We start from the raw sequence: 18741 nt of genomic DNA, 5'->3' as shown, positions 1-18741 counted from the left end.
CAAACTTATGGTGTGGCCACCATCTTCCCCTGACCTCAACCCCATTGAGAACCTCTGGAGCATCATCAAAAGGAGTGTCTATGATGGCGGGAGGCAGTTCACATCTAAGCAACAGCTTGGAACATGCATTTTGTTTGTTTATTTTTTTTAAAAAAGATCCTGTTTTCATAGGCAGTTTGTTCCAAAACATTGCAATTATACTAGAATAGTAATGACTGGAAAATAACAATGACTGCAATTCAGATAGGTAATTTAGAGAAAATAGGAGGAAATATTATTTGCATAATAATTTGGAACACAGTGTAGGTCGCAGAGCAGTAAATCTGTAGTTTCCAGCCACATTTCCCTCCTGTGTTTTTGTAACCAGAACACTGGAAGCTCAGGACTTCGGTGAAGGAGCGACAACACTTCTTCAGGTCAGTGCTGACGGCCACTTTGGTTGTCAGCCAGGCTTTTGAGAAACAGATGTATCCAAGCACAGAATCTGTAGCCCCTGGGGGTCGTCATATAGGGGAGCGGGGGCCTCCGTGTAATAACTTGTAAGTTTTGCTCTGTTTTTGTCTCCCCAGAGCAGATTTTGCAGCGATTTTCTGTGTTTTTACCATCTCTTGCGTCTGTGGCTGCGGAATAATCGGGTCAGCCGATCCGGGGACGCTTTGTTTGCATCGGAGACGCTGGAGGTTTTGGCTGCGGAGCTCCAGGAGCGGGGGAGGGGAGGGATTGCTCTACAAGCCGCATTAGCTCCTTACACGGCCTGGCAGGATTGTTTTGCCAATAGCTGGATGCTGTAATACGTTTTAATTTAGTTTTCTCCTCCTGGGCAGCACGTGGATAACACCCATAAAATATCATTTGCAACAAATTGACGTTATAAATTGAAGCCGATGCCTTTCAGAGTCTGTCTGCTGCGCGAGATTTATGGCGTCTTTCGAAAAAGCCTCTGTCCGGCGGCTGCAGACGATCTCACTGCTGGAGAACAGAGGCAGCGGATAAGTCGGGCGGACACCGGGCACTGGACTGGTGAATGCGCGGAGCGGCCGCCATCCTGCGGGGTGATCTGTGGCGACTGTACGCCGCAGACCGTAACCCTGAACCTGCTGATATCATCCCAGGTCCCCATCGCAATAAATCACAAGTCCGTCACTTTAAATAAAGCTCTGGAAACTTTACTTAAAATGACCCCTGAAAAACGAGCTGACACCCCGAGTCCCGTGAGATGATGGAGTATTCATTGTCTATGGATGTGGAGGGATAATAGCCATGAGAACGCCCATTTTACTGATTTCTAGTATTGTGAATGCGGCTGGTAAAGTCTGCGCCCGGGTCTCATGTGCAGCCCCCCGGATGTCCCTGGTGGGCGCAGCGTTGTGGAAGGTGTCGGCCCCCTGGAGTCCTGCAGGTGGGGAGGTCGCCCCTGGTTATTGGCTCACTGTTAATTAACGTTTCCCATTAATGCCGCGTCCTCTCCCCTGATGTAAGTTCACAGTAGAGTTCAGTAAATCTGCCATGTGATAGTTTGACCTCTGATGATCCAGCACGTGGCCAGAAGTTACTGGGTCACATAAGCCTCTATCCACACTGGACACACGCTGCAGGTTTCACCCTCCGTGATGTGCGGAGACGTTCCCGTGTGTCTGAAGAAAGTAGAATCCTCGCTGCAGACTGGCGATGGTGCCGCAGCAGGTTGTAACATCTGCACTGCCACTTTACACTCAGCAACTTTCTGCAGTGAGAAAATGAACTGAATGTCTCTGGCATGTCTCTGGTGGCTCTCTGCCTGGCTCTGTCGGCTCTCTGCCCGCCTGGCTCTGGGGGCTCTCTGCCCGCCTGGCTCTGGCGGCTCTCTGCCTGGCTCTGGCGACTCTCTGCCTGGCTCTGGCGACTCTGGCGGCTCTCTGGCAGCTCTCTGCCTGGCTCTGGCGACTCTCTGCCTGGCTCTGGTGGCTCTCTGCCTGGCTCTGACTGCTCTCTGCCCGCCTGGCTCTGGCGACTCTCTGCCTGGCTCTGGCGACTCTCTGCCTGGCTCTGGTGGCTCTCTGCCTGGCTCTGACTGCTCTCTGCCCGCCTGGATCTGACTGCTCTCTGCCTGGCTCTGGCGGCTCTCTGCCTGGCTCTGGCGGCTCTCTGCCTGGCTCTGGCGGCTCCCTGCCTGGCTCTGGCGGCTCTCTGCCTGGCTCTGGTGGCTCTCTGGCAGCTCTCTGCCTGGCTCTGGCGACTGTCGGCTTTCTGGCAGCTCTCTGCCTGGCTCTGGCGACTCTCTGGCGGCTCTCTGCCTGGCTCTGGCGGCTCCCTGCCTCGCTCTGGCGACTCTCTGCCTGGATCTGACTGCTCTCTGCCTGGCTCTGGCGGCTCCCTGCCTTGCTCTGGCGGCTCCCTGCCTGGCTCTGGCGGCTCTCTGCCTGGCTCTGGTGGCTCTCTGCCTGGCTCTGGCGGCTCTCTGCCTGGCTCTGGCGGCTCTCTGCCTGGCTCTGGCGGCTCTCTGCCTGGCTCTGGCGGCTCTCTGCCTGGCTCTGGCGGCTCCCTGCCTGGCTCTGGCGGCTCCCTGCCTGGCTCTGGCGGCTCTCTGCCTGGCTCTGGTGGCTCTCTGGCAGCTCTCTGCCTGGCTCTGGCGACTCTGTCGGCTTTCTGGCAGCTCTCTGCCTGGCTCTGGCGACTCTCTGGCGGCTCCCTGCCTGGCTCTGGCGGCTCCCTGCCTGGCTCTGGCGGCTCCCTGCCTGGCTCTGGCGGCTCCCTGCCTGGCACGGGAGGGTCCTGTAGGACTGTACTCTGTGAATGTGTCCACATCTCCGGCTCTCGCAGGTTGCAGTCCATTCATCACATCAGAGACACCGGCTGCTCACCACGCCTCCCCGGACGCTTTCATATATAAATAGCGACGCTTCGCCTTCTGGAAATCGTAAGGAAATAAATCACCCTGGATTTCAGTGACATGTCGCAGAGACTGACAACAGCTGATCAGTGCTGTGATGTCAGGATCGGCCCGTAATCCAGGTATAATGCTCGGTACGGGGAGCGCGGTCACTTGTGAGGACGCGGATTGTCTGCAGCTTTCATCTATCAGCGGAGGGGGCCGCATATGGTTTGTATATCCACGTCCTTTGTCTCCGCAGTGACGGGGTCTGGTCCCTTCTAAAGACTCCGGGAATAAAGGAGAAGATTATGGCGCACAGATAATAAAGCGCAGAGCAGAGGCGAGCCGTTATAACCTCATAATCACTCCCATTCTTCTGCTTTTGTGCATTGATATGGCTGCCTGAGAAAGTGGGGCGGCAAATAGCGTGCACCCCCCGCGCCCCCCGGCCTGTCGTGCACACACACAACTTGGAGAGGTCTTTTTTTTTTTTTTGTTGCTCCCATTATTCTCGGGATTGTTGGACTCTACACACGGGTTTTGTTCTCACACGAAGAATTGGGGGAAAAAAAAAGCAAATTCTGAAATTAAGCAGAAGATAAATGTTTGTGTGCAGAGCGGAGACGCGCGCAGAATGCACAAGGCCGGCTCTTTTCGCTCTGCGCTCCGCTCTTTTCAGAGGCGACCAGCTGCACGCAGATTCCTGCGAGGTGACATCACTCGGGGTGACGATGGGAATCGGGGCCGGGGTTCTCCCTCCTCCGGCACCTGGGACCGAGCCGGGAACGTGGCGCAGCTTTCTGCCCTGACATGTTCTCCGGGAGGCCTCCGCCGGCAATAATGGCTCTCAATAAACTGCTCTTTATTATTACATTAGTTTATTTTTACTCTTTAGATTTATAGATTTTCTTAATGTTTTTTTTCATCTCTAGTTATTACTGTAATTCTAGATGTTTCAGGTTTTTATTTTCAGATTGTTTGGCATTTTATTTAATAATGTTTTTATTTTATCTCGATACTTAGTTTATTACTTTTTTTTTCAGTTTTGTATCATTTTCATTTATGTTTTAGGAATTATTTTATTATGATTTTCTAATATTTTTCTTTCCTTTTGTCTTTTTTTCTGTTGATTGTTATTTTATGCCCCCGCGTTGCCGCTTTGCTGTAAGATAGATTAGAAGGATTTTCATTGAGGGATAATATTGTAATGTTTCTATAAAGATTATAAAGTGTAAAAATGATACATTTCCGATCACTTTGTGTTTGGCCTGCTGTGATGCGGCCCATTAGAATAAATGATTGCGTTAATTACAAAATCTATCGCTTCCTGTGTCTTTTATAGCGTCCGAGAATTCACCGCCGATTTGCCATATATAATCCAAGGTGAAACTTTGGGACGTCACATGATGATCTCACAACATGCCGGAACCTGGAACCGATCCGGACTGACAGCCGCTACTTTGTAGTGCCAGATTCCAAACCCTCTGCTTGCTCTCTATGAATGGAAACATTTATTGTCAACCACCCCCAGGCTGAAAACCTTTTCCTACCCGATGCTCTGCACTCCTGAGGGTTTGTTTCAATGTGTTGAGTCTGGAGCAGCACAAATCTCTTGTCTGAATAGTCTGTAACAATGTATCAGTCCTGATTCCAGCCTGTTTGTGTAGAATGGATATAGCCGGTGTTTCTGTTCACTGACTGCAAGCAGTAAATGGTGAGAAATTGAGAAGAAAGGCAAGTGATAATGTTGTCAGTCTTAAATTTTACAATGATCGACTTTTGTGTGCAGAAGACTGAGCCGGCCCTTTAATATTACTGTCCGCAGTCCTCAGAAGTCCCTGATCGGGGCCATTGAAGGAAGTATTTTAGGGGGGATTGAGGAGCAGCAGATCTGCCCTGTCCGATGATTTCGTATGATCTGTCTGTGAATATACTGTCCCTGGGGTCACACCGACACCTGCAGCCGGAGAAGGGTTAATAGGGCCGATGCTGGACTTGTTTGCAGCCTCTTGACTCGCTGCCGGGCAGGAGGGGCGGATGGACTGACACCTCTCAGGATTTTGGCTCAGATTGCTTTTCTAAAAATACTTGACTCATTTGCTTCTGAGAGTCCCAGAAGGTAATGATTGGCCTGCGGCGGTGCAATGGTTAATGAGACGGCGAGGCCGCGGGGAGAGAGAGATACTAGAAAGTCTCAGCAAGATTAGGAATTCCGGATTCTTCTGTGGGTAAGACGCCGAAACATCTGCAGGTGACAGCGCAGGAAATGCTGCCACGTCCTCATACTGGGCTGCCGCCTGTCATTACTGCGGGTATGTGGCCCCTTGTTTCCATTATTAGCAGAAGCTGCAGATTTCCTGTTCCCTAAATTATTAGAAGAGGTCGACTTCCTGGAGTTGCTGCGATTATCCCATTTCCTCTCTCACTACAATCAGTTGACTTCCCATTTCTTGTGTTGTTGTGATTGGCCGACTTCCCGTTTGTGTGTTGGCAAATGGGCAATTTCCTGTGTCGCAGCAATCAGCCGACTTCCCTGTTCCTCTGTTAGTTTGGCCGACTTCCCATTTCCTGTGTTCCTGCGACCGGCCGACTTCCCGTTTCCTGTGACCGGCCGACTTCCTGTTTCCTGTGACCGGCCGACTTCCCGTTTTCTGTGACCGGCCGACATCCCGTTTTCTGTGACCGTCTGACTTCCCATTACCCGTGACCGTCTGACTTCCCATTTCCTGCATTTCTGCTATTGGCCGACTTCCCTTTTCCCATGACCGGCTGACATCCTTTTTCTGTGTTCCCGCGATCTGCCGACTTCCCGTTTTCTGTGACCGGCCAACTTCCCATTACCCGTGGCCGGCCGACTTCCAATTTCCTGTGTTCCCGCGATCTGCCGACTCCCCGTTTCCTGTGACCGACCAACTTCCCATTACCCGTGGCCGGCCGACTTCCCATTACCCGTGGCAGGCCGACTTCCCATTTCCTGTGTTCCCGCGATCTGCCGACTTCCCGTTTCCTGTGACCGGCCGACTTCCTGTTTCCTGTGACCGACCGACTTCCCATTACCCGTGGCCGGCCGACTTCCCATTACCCGTGGCCGGCCGACTTCCCATTTCCTGTGTTCCCGCGATCTGCCGACTTCCTGTTTCCTGTGACTGGCCGACTTCCCGTTTCCTGTGACCGACCGACTTCCCATTACCCGTGGCCGGCCGACTTCCCATTTCCTGTGTTCCCGCGATCTGCCGACTTCCTGTTTCCTGTGACTGGCCGACTTCCCGTTTCCTGTGACCGACCGACTTCCCATTACCCGTGGCCGACTGACTTCGCATTACCCGTGGCCGGCCGACTTCCCATTTCCTGTGTTCCTGCGATCTGCCGACTCCCCGTTTCCCGTGACTGTGGGATGTTTTGGCGCCTTCCTCTCCTGCTCCGTGGCTTTTGCCCGTTATTGCTGTGGCTCTTGTGTTTTTGTTGCGCGGTGAAGTCGTCTCCTTCCAGATCTGCGCGGCGGAGGCTTTCGCTCCTCGTTCTATATTTTCAGGTTAATGAGACAAATTGGTTCTGCAGAACTCCATAAAAGCCGAGTGGCTGCGTGTAAATCTTAGCCGGGCCGGAGGATTGCGCCGCGCTCCCTTTTATTCCCACTATAATTGGCTGCTCAGTAGGGCGTGCGCTCATTAATGGAGGTTTTCTGCACATTGTATGCGGCGACTTCCTGCACAATACACCATGGACGGTGCGGGGGTCTGCGCCCCTGATACGTGCCCCCCGCACCTGCTGACGAATGACGGACACTTGGTGGCGATTTCTTGTAAACTAACGATTAACGTGTCTTGTAGTTCTGAGACCCTTTAAATGACATTACCCCCCAGGGCTGCGGCCCCCTCTTCACAGCTGCTGGGACTCTTCATGTTATTGATTAGTGTGCCGCTGTGCCGGACGCCGATACTCTCCGCTCTTCTCGTGTCCTGTGGACGGCAGCGGGTGCGAGGTCTGGCAGATCTTCCCTTCCTCAGTGTGGCGCCCGGCCGTCGTCTTCTGTACTGTAGTGCCCGCCGCCCCCCGCTGTGCCCACTGCCCCCCACTGTGCCTGCTGCCCCCCCGCCGTGCCTGCCGTCCACTTGTAATTGCTGTTTTAATGTAATTTTTAATGTGCAGCATATCAGAGGCGGAGGAGTCGTATTTGGAGATGTCAGGCGCCGTTCTGCTCTTATCTGGTGTCTCCGGTTTACCGGGAGGGTGGGCAGGAAGCTCAGGATCCTCTCCAGGGGTCCATATTTTGGTGCTTCCCTTGTGTCGGTGACTTGGTTGTGGATGACCCGAGCCGATCGGTGTTGCGTCCAGCAGAGATCAGCGGCGGCGCGTTCTATCCACACCTCGTCTGTTGTGGAACCAGCGCAGTATTGAGACGTTCTGCAGGAACGTCCTGATTTTGGGGGTCGCCCGTCGCAGGAGGTGGACGGTGGAGGCGCCGGCACGTTTTCCCTCGTTCTGAGTGGAGGCGCTCGTTTTTTCATGGCTTCCTGCGAGCTGCAGAGTTGCTCGTCTAGAATACATTTTTCCTCATTAACAGCATCATTTTAAGATCTCTATAAAATGCCGGTGATGCTTCGTGTGGGTTTTGATGAATGTGCAATTATCCTAAAAATAGCGGCTCTGTCACACAGCGTGATTTATCTCCAGTTTGGGGAACAGGAATTCGGATGGAGCGGAGCAGGCGGGAGACAAATTACCGCACCAGAGGGTATGGCGTGGTCTGAACTGGAGAGCGGGGGTCTCCGGGGCAGGTAAGAGGCAACATCGGGGTCAGGAGGAAGAGCAGGGTAACCTGGGTGTGGAGGGTGGAGAAGAACAGGGTAACCTGGGTGTGGAGGGTGGAGAAGAGCAGGGTAACCTGGGTGTGGAGGGTGGAGAAGAGCAGGGTCACCTGAGTGTGGAGGGTGGTGAAGAGCAGGGTCACCTGGGTGTGGAGGGTGGAGAAGAGCAGGGTAACCTGGGTGTGGAGGGTGGAGAAGAGCAGGGTCACCTGAGTGTGGAGGGTGGTGAAGGGCAGGGTCACCTGGGTGTGGAGGGTGGAGAAGAGCAGGGTAACCTGGGTGTGGAGGGTGGTGAAGAGCAGGGTAACCTGGGTGTGGAGGGTGGAGAAGAGCAGGGTCACCTGAGTGTGGAGGGTGGAGAAGAGCAGGGTCACCTGGGTGTGGAGGGTGGTGAAGAGCAGGGTCACCTGGGTGTGGAGGGTGGGGAAGAGCAGGGTAACCTGGGTGTGGAGGGTGGAGAAGAGCAGGGTCACCTGGGTGTGGAGGGTGGGGAAGAGCAGGGTCACCTGAGTGTGGAGGGTGGAGAAGAGCAGGGTCACCTGAGTGTGGAGGGTGGAGAAGAGCAGGATCACCTGGGTGTGGAGGGTGGAGAAGAGCAGGGTAACCTGGGTGTGGAGGGTGGAGAAGAGCAGGGTAACCTGGGTGTGGAGGGTGGTGAAGAGCAGGGTAACCTGGGTGTGGAGGGTGGTAAAGAGCAGGGTCACCTGGGTGTGGAGGGTGGTAAAGAGCAGGGTCACCTGGGTGTGGAGGGTGGTGAAGAGCAGGGTCACCTGGGTGTGGAGGGTGGTGAAGAGCAGGGTCACCTGGGTGTGGAGGGTGGTGAAGAGCAGGGTCACCTGGGTGTGGAGGGTTGTGAAAAGCAGGGTCACCTGGGTGTTGAAAGGGTAAGGGGACGGGTAGAGTAGAGTAACCCAGGTGTGGAGGCAGAAGGGCGTTTGAGTTGCAGAATGTTGCATCACCTGCATTTGTGCCTCTCAATGAGATGCGCTCGGCTCCCCATCATAGTGATAATAATAATAATAATCTTTATTTTTATATAGCGCTAACATATTCCACAGCACACACACACACATTATCATCGCTGTCCCCGTTGGGGCTCACATTCCCTATCAGTATGTCTTTGGAATGCGGGAGGAAACCCACGCAAACATGGGGAGAACATACAGACTCCTTGCATGTGTTGTCCTTAGTGGAATTTGAACCCAGGACTCCAGCGCTGCAAGGCTGCACTGCTAACCACTGAGCCACCGTGCTGCCCAAGTCCGACCTCTTGTCCGTAGCGCTGCTCATCGTCCTGTAATCATCTCCACTGGAGCGGCGCTCATAGCCGGGGGTGTAAGTAGTGGGCGCAGCGGTTGCAGATCGCACCTGGGCCCTGGAGCTCGGGGGGGATCACAATGAGACCCTTTGGCCCATGTGAGAAGACAAATACTATTAAAGAGCCATGGTAGTGGGGTCTGTCGCAGATGGTCACCGCGAGGGTGTGGGAGCAGGACACGTGGTCCTTCCCTATCTGGGGGTACTGGGGTGAACCCCACCACACTGGATTCTGGCAGGATGCACACAGCCCCCCACCCCCCCGATGTTCACTCTCCGACATCATCCATAATAAATGGCGCAGTGTCCGTATAGCGGGGCGGTGCTGGCGTTGTGCTGACTTCTTCCTAATTGTCGGTAGCAGATGCTGGATAAATCGCGCCTGATCACAAGCGGCGGCCGCTCGGCCTTGGGGATTAGTATCCATTCACACGTCCGGGGTGTAGGGTCCATACCCTGCAGATGAGCGCCTGATCCTCGGGGGCTGGGATTAGAGGGGTCACTCGCCCCTTTAGGATGCTGCGGCGGAGACGTTGGGACATGCTTAGTAATGGCGCTCTGTCTATCCGCGACAACTTCACAGCTGGAAAGTGGCTTTAAGGTTTCTATGACTTGACTCCGTGGAGCCTCGCACTGACCGTTGGGACGGGGAGCTGCCGGGGATTAATATCACCTGTCCCGGGTGCTGCGGTCTCTGAGGTCGCGATGCAGCAGCGCGGTGGTGGTGGCGGCTCGTCTGCTGCTGGTACTGAGCACCTGGTGACACCACCGAGCGCGGACGTCGTTACCTCGTGCTTCCAGTGATGGGGTCGGGCGCATCGTTCTTACAGGTTTTCCCCTTTTTATTATTTTTGTCTATTCTGACTTCAGAACATTAATTCTGTGATATGGGGCGCTCTCTGCGCTGCGATATGGGGTGTTCTCTGGTATGAAGTGCGCTCAGCGCTGTGATGCGGGACACTCTCTTCGCTGTGGTGCGGGGCGCACTTTTCGCTGTGGTGCAGGGCACTCTCTTCGTTGTGGTGCGGGGCGCACTTTTCGCTGTGGTGCGGGGCACGCTCTTCGCTGTGGTGCGGGACGCACTTTTCGCTGTGGTGCAGGGCACGCTCTTCGCTGTGGTGCGGGACGCACTTTTCGCTGTGGTGCAGGGCGTGCTCAGCGCTGTGGTGCGGGGCACTCATCGCTGTGGTGCGGGGTGCGCTCTTCGTTGTGGTGCGGGGCGCACTCTTCGATGTGGTGCGGGGCGCACTTTTCGCTGTGGTGCAGGTCGCTCTCTTCGCTGTGGTGCGGGGCGCGCTGTTCGCTGTGGTGCGGGACGCGCTCTTTGCTGTGGTGCGGGGCACTCTCTTCGCTATGGTGCGGGGCGCGCTGTTCGCTGTGGTGCGGGGCGCGCTGTTCGCTGTGGTGCGGGGCGCGCTCTTCGCTGTGGTGCGGGGCGCGCTCTTCGCTGTGGTGCGGGGCGCTCTCTTCGATGTGGTGCGGGGCGCACTTTTCGCTGTGGTGCGGGGCGCGCTCTTCGCTGTGGTGCGGGGCGCGCTGTTCGCTGTGGTGCGGGGCGCTCTCTTCGATGTGGTGCGGGGCGCACTTTTCGCTGTGGTGCGGGGCGCGCTCTTCGCTGTGGTGCGGGGCGCGCTGTTCGCTGTGGTGCGGGGCGCTCTCTTCGATGTGGTGCGGGGCGCGCTCTTCGCTGTGGTGCGGGGCGCGCTCTTCGCTGTGGTGCGGGGCGCTCTCTTCGATGTGGTGCGGGGCGCGCTCTTCGCTGTGGTGCGGGGCGCGCTCTTCGCTGTGGTGCGGGGCGCGCTCTTCGCTGTGGTGCGGGGCGCGCTCTTCGCTGTGGTGCGGGGCGCGCTCTTCGCTGTGGTGCGGGGCACGCTCTTCGCTGTGGTGCGGGGCGCGCTCTTCGCTGTGGTGCGGGGCGCGCTCTTCGCTGTGGTGCGGGGCGCGCTCTTCGCTGTGGTGCAGGGCGCGCTTTTCGCTGTGGTGCGGGGCGCGCTCTGCTGGATTGGAGAAGGTCCACACTGGAGGTCGGGGCTCATCTGCTTTCCGCCCGTGTCGGCTCCTGCGGTTGCAGCCTCCTGGTCTCCTGCGTTTCTGCTCCGGGATGATAAATCCTTCGGATCCACAGATTCCTCTGACATTTGATTTCTTTAATTAGCAGATAGTAGTCGGGGCCTGAAGTTTTCAGGGAGAAAGCGCAACGTGCAGAATGATAACGATCGTATTACATCTACAATCCTGACAGCAGCGCGAACGTCTCAGGAAAGGAGCGAGCGCCAGATGGTAATTCTCACGGCCTTCACAGGACAAACACTGAGCGTACATCACCGGGACCAAAGAAACGACGGCGAACAGACTGCAATCTCTAATTAACATCTGAGAGACTAACGAGCGGTGGGAGCTTCACCAAAACCCTGAGCTCAGAGTCACCGGAACAATCACATCCCCCCCCCCCCCCCCAACCTGAGGATCGTCGGGAGCTTCACCAAAACCCTGAGCTAGGAGTTACCAGAACAGTCACATCCCCCCAACCTGAGGAGCGTCGGGAGCTTCACCGAAACCCTGAGCTCAGAGTCACCGGAACAGTCACATCTCCCCAACCTGAGGAGCGGCTGGAGCGTCACCGAAACCCTGAGTTCAGTCACAGGAACAGTCACACCCCCCCCCCCAACCTGAGGAGCGTCGGGAGCTTCACCGAAACCCTGAGCTCAGTCACCGGAACAGTCACATCTCCCCAACCTGAGGAGCGGCTGGAGCGTCACCGAAACCCTGAGCTCAGTCACAGGAACAGTCACCCCCCCCCAACCTGAGGATCGTCGGGAGCTTCACTGAAACCCTGAGCTCAGAGTCACCGGAGCAGTCACCCCCCCCCCCAACCTGAGGAGCTGCGGGAGCTTCACCGAAACCCTGAGCTCAGAGTCACCGGAACAGTCACATCCCCCTAACATGAGGAGCGGCGGGAGCTTCACTGAAACCCTGAGCTCAGAGTCCCCGGAGCAGTCACATCCCCCCAACCTGAGGAGCTGCGGGAGCTTCACCGAAACCCTGAGCTCAGAGTCACCGGAACAGTCACATCTCCCCAACCTGAGGAGCGGCTGGAGCATCACCGAAACCCTGAGCTCAGTCACAGGAACAGTCACACCCCCCCAACCTGAGGATCGTCGGGAGCTTCACCGAAACCCTGAGCTCAGTTACCGGAGCAGTCACATCTCCCCAACCTGAGGATCGTCGGGAGCTTCACTGAAACCCTGAGCTCAGTCACCGGAACAGTCACATCTCCCCAACCTGAGGATCGTCGGGAGCTTCACCGAAACCCTGAGCTCAGAGTCACCGGAACAGTCACATCTCCCCAACCTGAGGAGCGGCTGGAGCGTCACCGAAACCCTGAGCTCAGTCACAGGAACAGTCACCCCCCCCCCAACCTGAGGATCGTTGGGAGCTTCACTGAAACCCTGAGCTCAGAGTCACCGGAGCAGTCACCCCCCCCCCCAACCTGAGGAGCGGCGGGAGCTTCACTGAAACCCTGAGCTCAGAGTCCCCGGAGCAGTCACATCCCCCCAACCTGAGGAGCTGCGGGAGCTTCACCGAAACCCTGAGCTCAGAGTCACCGGAACAGTCACATCTCCCCAACCTGAGGAGCGGCTGGAGCGTCACCGAAACCCTGAGCTCAGTCACCGGAACAGTCACATCTCCCCAACCTGAGGAGCGGCTGGAGCGTCACCGAAACCCTGAGCTCAGTCACAGGAACAGTCACCCCCCCAACCTGAGGAGCGTCGGGAGCTTCACCGAAACCCTGAGCTCAGAGTCACCGGAACAGTCACATCTCCTCAACCTGAGGATCGTCGGGAGCTTCACCGAAACCCTGAGCTCAGAGTCACCGGAACAGTCACATCCCCTCAACCTGAGGAGCGGTGGGAGCTTCACTGAAACCCTGAGCTCAGAGTCACCGGAGCAGTCACATCCCCCCAACCTGAGGAGCGGCTGGAGCGTCACCGAAACCCTGAGTTCAGTCACAGGAACAGTCACACCCCCCCCCCCCAACCTGAGGAGCGTCGGGAGCTTCACCGAAACCCTGAGCTCAGAGTCACCGGAACAGTCACATCTCCCCAACCTGAGGAGCGGCTGGAGCGTCACCGAAACCCTGAGCTCAGTCACAGGAACAGTCACCCCCCCCCCAACCTGAGGATCATCGGGAGCTTCACCGAAACCCTGAGCTCAGAGTCACCGGAACAGTCACATCCCCCTAACATGAGGAGCGGCGGGAGCTTCACTGAAACCCTGAGCTCAGAGTCCCCGGAGCAGTCACATCCCCCCAACCTGAGGAGCTGCGGGAGCTTCACCGAAACCCTGAGCTCAGAGTCACCGGAACAGTCACATCTCCCCAACCTGAGGAGCGGCTGGAGCATCACCGAAACCCTGAGCTCAGTCACAGGAACAGTCACACCCCCCCAACCTGAGGATCGTCGGGAGCTTCACCGAAACCCTGAGCTCAGTTACCGGAGCAGTCACATCTCCCCAACCTGAGGATCGTCGGGAGCTTCACCGAAACCCTGAGCTCAGAGTCACCGGAACAGTCACATCTCCCCAACCTGAGGAGCGGCTGGAGCATCACCGAAACCCTGAGCTCAGTCACAGGAACAGTCACACCCCCCCAACCTGAGGATCGTCGGGAGCTTCACCGAAACCCTGAGCTCAGTTACCGGAGCAGTCACATCTCCCCAACCTGAGGATCGTCGGGAGCTTCACTGAAACCCTGAGCTCAGTCACCGGAACAGTCACATCTCCCCAACCTGAGGATCGTCGGGAGCTTCACCGAAACCCTGAGCTCAGAGTCACCGGAACAGTCACATCTCCCCAACCTGAGGAGCGGCTGGAGCGTCACCGAAACCCTGAGCTCAGTCACAGGAACAGTCACCCCCCCCCCAACCTGAGGATCGTCGGGAGCTTCACTGAAACCCTGAGCTCAGAGTCACCGGAGCAGTCACCCCCCCCCCCCAACCTGAGGAGCGGCGGGAGCTTCACTGAAACCCTGAGCTCAGAGTCCCCGGAGCAGTCACATCCCCCCAACCTGAGGAGCTGCGGGAGCTTCACCGAAACCCTGAGCTCAGAGTCACCGGAACAGTCACATCTCCCCAACCTGAGGAGCGGCTGGAGCGTCACCGAAACCCTGAGCTCAGTCACCGGAACAGTCACATCTCCCCAACCTGAGGAGCGGCTGGAGCGTCACCGAAACCCTGAGCTCAGTCACAGGAACAGTCACCCCCCCAACCTGAGGAGCGTCGGGAGCTTCACCAAAACCCTGAGCTCAGAGTCACCGGAACAGTCACATCTCCTCAACCTGAGGATCGTCGGGAGCTTCACCGAAACCCTGAGCTCAGAGTCACCGGAGCAGTCACATCCCCTCAACCTGAGGAGCGGTGGGAGCTTCACTGAAACCCTGAGCTCAGTCACCGGAGCAGTCACATCCCCCCAACCTGAGGAGCGGCTGGAGCGTCACCGAAACCCTGAGTTCAGTCACAGGAACAGTCACACCCCCCCCCCCCAACCTGAGGAGCGTCGGGAGCTTCACCGAAACCCTGAGCTCAGAGTCACCGGAACAGTCACATCTCCCCAACCTGAGGAGCGGCTGGAGCGTCACCGAAACCCTGAGCTCAGTCACAGGAACAGTCACCCCCCCCCCAACCTGAGGATCGTCGGGAGCTTCACCGAAACCCTGAGCTCAGAGTCACCGGAACAGTCACATCCCCCTAACATGAGGAGCTGCGGGAGCTTCACCGAAACCCTGAGCTCAGAGTCACCGGAACAGTCACATCTCCCCAACCTGAGGAGCGGCTGGAGCATCACCGAAACCCTGAGCTCAGTCACAGGAACAGTCACACCCCCCCAACCTGAGGATCGTCGGGAGCTTCACCGAAACCCTGAGCTCAGTTACCGGAGCAGTCACATCTCCCCAACCTGAGGATCGTCGGGAGCTTCACCGAAACCCTGAGCTCAGAGTCACCGGAACAGTCACATCTCCCCAACCTGAGGATCGTCGGGAGCTTCACTGAAACTCTGAGCTCAGTCACTGGAGCAGTCACATCCCCCCAACCTGAGGAGCGTCGGGAGCTTCACCGAAACCCTGAGCTCAGAGTCACCGGAACAGTCACATCCCCCCAACCTGAGGAGCGTCGGGAGCTTCACCGAAACCCTGAGCTCAGAGCCGCCTGGACCAGTCACATCCCCCCAACCTGAGGAGCGGTGGGAGCTTCACTGAAACCCTGAGCTCAGAGTCACCGGAGCAGTCACATCTCCCCAACCTGAGGATCGTCGGGAGCTTCACTGAAACCCTGAGCTCAGAGTCACCGGAACAGTCACATCCCCCCAACCTGAGGAGCGGCGGGAGCTTCACCGAAACCCTGAGCTCAGAGTCACCGGAACAGTCACATCTCCCCAACCTGAGGAGCGGCGGGAGCTTCACCGAAACCCTGAGCTCAGAGTCACCGGAGCAGTCACATCCCCCCAACCTGAGGAGCTGCGGGAGCTTCACTGAAACCCTGATCTCAGTTACCGGAGCAGTCACATCCCCCAATGAGACCCGGCTAGAAACTCTTGACAGTCACGTCGGGAGGAGCGAGGGTCACCTTAGCCAAGATACAGATGCTAGAACCTTCCCACTATCTGGTTGTTGTCCAGCAGCAGGACCTCCATAATCCAGAGAGCAATGAGTCCCCTCACAGCCGGGTGGGTCGTTCTCCTATCTTTCCTTCTTTCCTATTACAGTCAGTGGGACCCGTCTCCTTCCTAGGACCCCTCATCTCCGGATCACAGGGGTCTCAGTCCCTGCATCACCTCCATACTTTGCCGTTTTGTAGAATAACTGATACATCTTCTTACAACCTGTGAATCCGATAACGCTGAGCGTATTGTGGCTTACGGCGCGCCTGCCTGACATTGACCTTCCACCCTACCAGCTGCTCCAGCGCTGCCGCCCTCCGCAGTCCCGGTCCGGTCTGATACACTTTGTGTTTCGGTACCTCTGCTTGCTGTCAGTGATTGCTGCAGCTTATGACATGGAGGGCGGCTGTGCGCTTTGTCCTGAGGAGGAATTGTCCATGCACTGAGCCGGCTGGATGGTGGCACATTACTCCGCGGTAATGGCCGCTTCTTGTCAGCGGGTGGTGATGGCTGCTCCGACCTTCCTTTGGCCGTGAAGGATATAAATGACAATTCATTGGTTTTCTCAGAAAAAACCTCTGGGCACATTGTGCGGAGCGCTGGGCAGGGGCGCGGGTGACAGACGGGCGTCGTGTGGAAGAAGGATGTGTCTCCTGGGCGCGCAGCGCAGACTCGTTCATCTTCTGGATGTCGCACATTACAGGTTGGATGGAACCTCGGGGAGAGGACAATGGACAAATCCAACATCGAGAAAATCCAACATCGAGAGCCGCACTTATAACCCAGGAGCGCGCGCTCGCCTCGGGCCACACACCGCCATCGCTTCTCCTTAACCGCTGATTGTCTGCAGCCGGGGAGACTTAAAGGGATCTCCAGGAGAAGGCAGACAAAGCCTCACAATGAAGCGTTCATTTTTGGGCTTTAATCCCTCTGTCTTCAAGATCTCTGATTGCTGTCAGTGAATTGGGACATATACCCTGCACCCGCCTGAGCTGCACCTGCAGAGTAGACAATGCTCTGTGAGCTAAACGCCAGCGCCAATCTCTCCCCGTACAGCTACAATGTATCGGTCTGCAGTACAGGCTCACAGAGCATGATCTACACTGGATGCAAAACCTACGACAGCCCCCAACTGCCTGCTGCCAAATGTGAGGGTCCGGAACTGGGGCCCGGCTGCCATCTCTAGAGTTCGACTGGCGACAATGAGCAATGATTCTATTCACTGACAGCAGGCAGATATCTGGGGTAGTAGGGCGTGGGACACCTGGGGGGATGAAAAGCCTGGGGTAGTGGGGGGCTTGGGGCGCCTGGGGGAGTGGGACCCCTGGAGGCTTGGGGCATCTGGGGGTGTGGGGCGCCTGGGGGCACGGGCTGCCTGGGGGAGCGAGGCATTTTGGTTTATCTTTTTGGCCTTTTCCTGATTACTCCTCCTCGGCTTTTGGAGACGTCTTCAGACATTTTCTTTCTTCACTTATGAAGATGTTTTTAAGGAAAAGCACCGAAACCTCAGAGAAAAGCTGTCGGGTGTGAAGAGCGCAGGATTCTGCTCGGATCACGTTTGATGGGACGGCGCCGCATCCATCCTCGCGGTACGTGATCCTCATCCTGTGCAGGAGAATCACTCTCATTATCTGCTCCACTGCTGGAGGCCGGGGATGACGTCTGCAGAAGACTTTATTACATTCTTCCTCCGGAGCAGAAATCTAAACATAAGAAGCATCCTATTTACTGTTAGTGGGGCCCCTATTGTGGGGGAACTGACCTCGGGGGCCCAGCTCCATGCGCAACGTTCACCACTAGGGGGAGCACAGCTGCCTCCTACTGATGGATTTCTGCTTCATCAGCTCCCCCTAGTGGTGACAGCCGGCAGACATTAGGGTGCATTGATGTCCGTGGGAAGGGAGCAGAGGGTTTGGCGCAGTGTGTCAGGAATGACCGGGGCGACCTCCTGCAGTTGTCACAGTGAGAGGCAATCCAATTCCTGCGATAGACCAGGCTACAATCTCATTTCTACATTACATTCCTCAGGGTAAAATCCACATAAAGCCGATGTAAATGCCCCATGGAGGGGTGTGGAGATATTTGGTGCGGTCAGATGCACCCGTGGTGATTGATAAGGAGCTTACATATATAGTGCCACAGGTGGAGAGGGGGTCCCGGGGCAGGAAACTGCGGGGCTTCATCCGCTCATTACTGTGGTGATTTATATGGCGGGCATAAACTAGACCCTACAAATTACCCTGTCCCCCCTCCTGGCTGCACACAAAGCCTCGCTGTGCCCCCCGCATCCTCAGCTCGCAGCCCCTGCCCTTGTCCCCCACAATCAGCTGCCATTATTCCCGGCCGCAGCGGTCCGGGCAGCGAGGGGAATTATGCAGAGCGAGTAAATGAAGGCCGCTGGCCCCACTCTGCTGTGTGAACACAGACTTCACGACATTACTGGCTTGTGAGACCTGTGCGCTCTTAACCCCTTCATGATCAAAACGAAACGCGTCTGTGACCATGCCCTGAAGCTCCGCCAGCATCCAGGGGGTTAAGTGATCGTCAGACGTTGGGAATTTGAATTTTGTCCTGATCCTGCAAACTATCTGCAGCGGATTCAGCCGGCGACACAAGGGATTCAACCGCAGGGGCCGCGCCGCAGAGCCGGGTGGGCCGCACAGCAGAGCCGGGTGAGCGACGTGCACAAGGGAAGGTGGATGTCATCTCTGGACACAGCAGGGGCCACACCGGAGGAAAATATTACTACCAGCCCGAAAACTGAGAACAAAGGATCCTGCACCCTCTATCTGTGCTGTACCGTGCAAAAGTCTTAGGCAGGTGTGAGAGAAATGCCGCAGAGTCAGAAGAAGAAAAAGCTTCCAGGAAGAGAAGGGTTAATAGGTTATTTTATCAATGAACGACACAGTGATTTAGAAAAGACAAATGTAAATCCCCTCAGTATCTGGCGACCGCCCGTCTCCTCCATCATCAGTATCTGGTGACCGCCCGTCACCTGCATCATCAGTATCTGGTGACCGCCCGTCTCCTCCATCATCAGTATCTGGTGACCGCCCGTCTCCTCCATCATCAGTATCTGGTGACCGCCCGTCACCTGCATCATCAGTATCT

The 18741-nt window shown here is 56.4% G+C and overlaps 1 protein-coding gene across 4 annotated transcripts in view; it reads left to right on the top strand.

Annotated features, from left to right (window-relative positions):
- SEMA5B (semaphorin 5B) overlaps positions 1-18741 on the top strand; it is a 257209-nt gene that overhangs the window by 88050 nt on the left and 150418 nt on the right. The window contains exon 1 of one of the 4 annotated variants that reach the window (XM_077273309.1): positions 7610-7629. The exons of the other annotated variants lie outside the window; for them this stretch is intronic. The gene's annotated coding sequence lies outside the window, so the exon portion shown is untranslated. Of the gene's footprint in view, positions 1-7609; positions 7630-18741 lie in introns of those variants that run through there. 4 annotated transcript variants of the gene reach the window in all.

Source organism: Ranitomeya variabilis, chromosome 7, assembly GCF_051348905.1.
Source record: "Ranitomeya variabilis isolate aRanVar5 chromosome 7, aRanVar5.hap1, whole genome shotgun sequence".
In the NCBI taxonomy this organism is placed as follows: Eukaryota; Metazoa; Chordata; class Amphibia; order Anura; family Dendrobatidae; genus Ranitomeya; species Ranitomeya variabilis.
The sequence above is the reverse complement of the archived record's forward strand: the minus strand, read 5'-3'. Positions and strand labels throughout refer to the sequence as shown.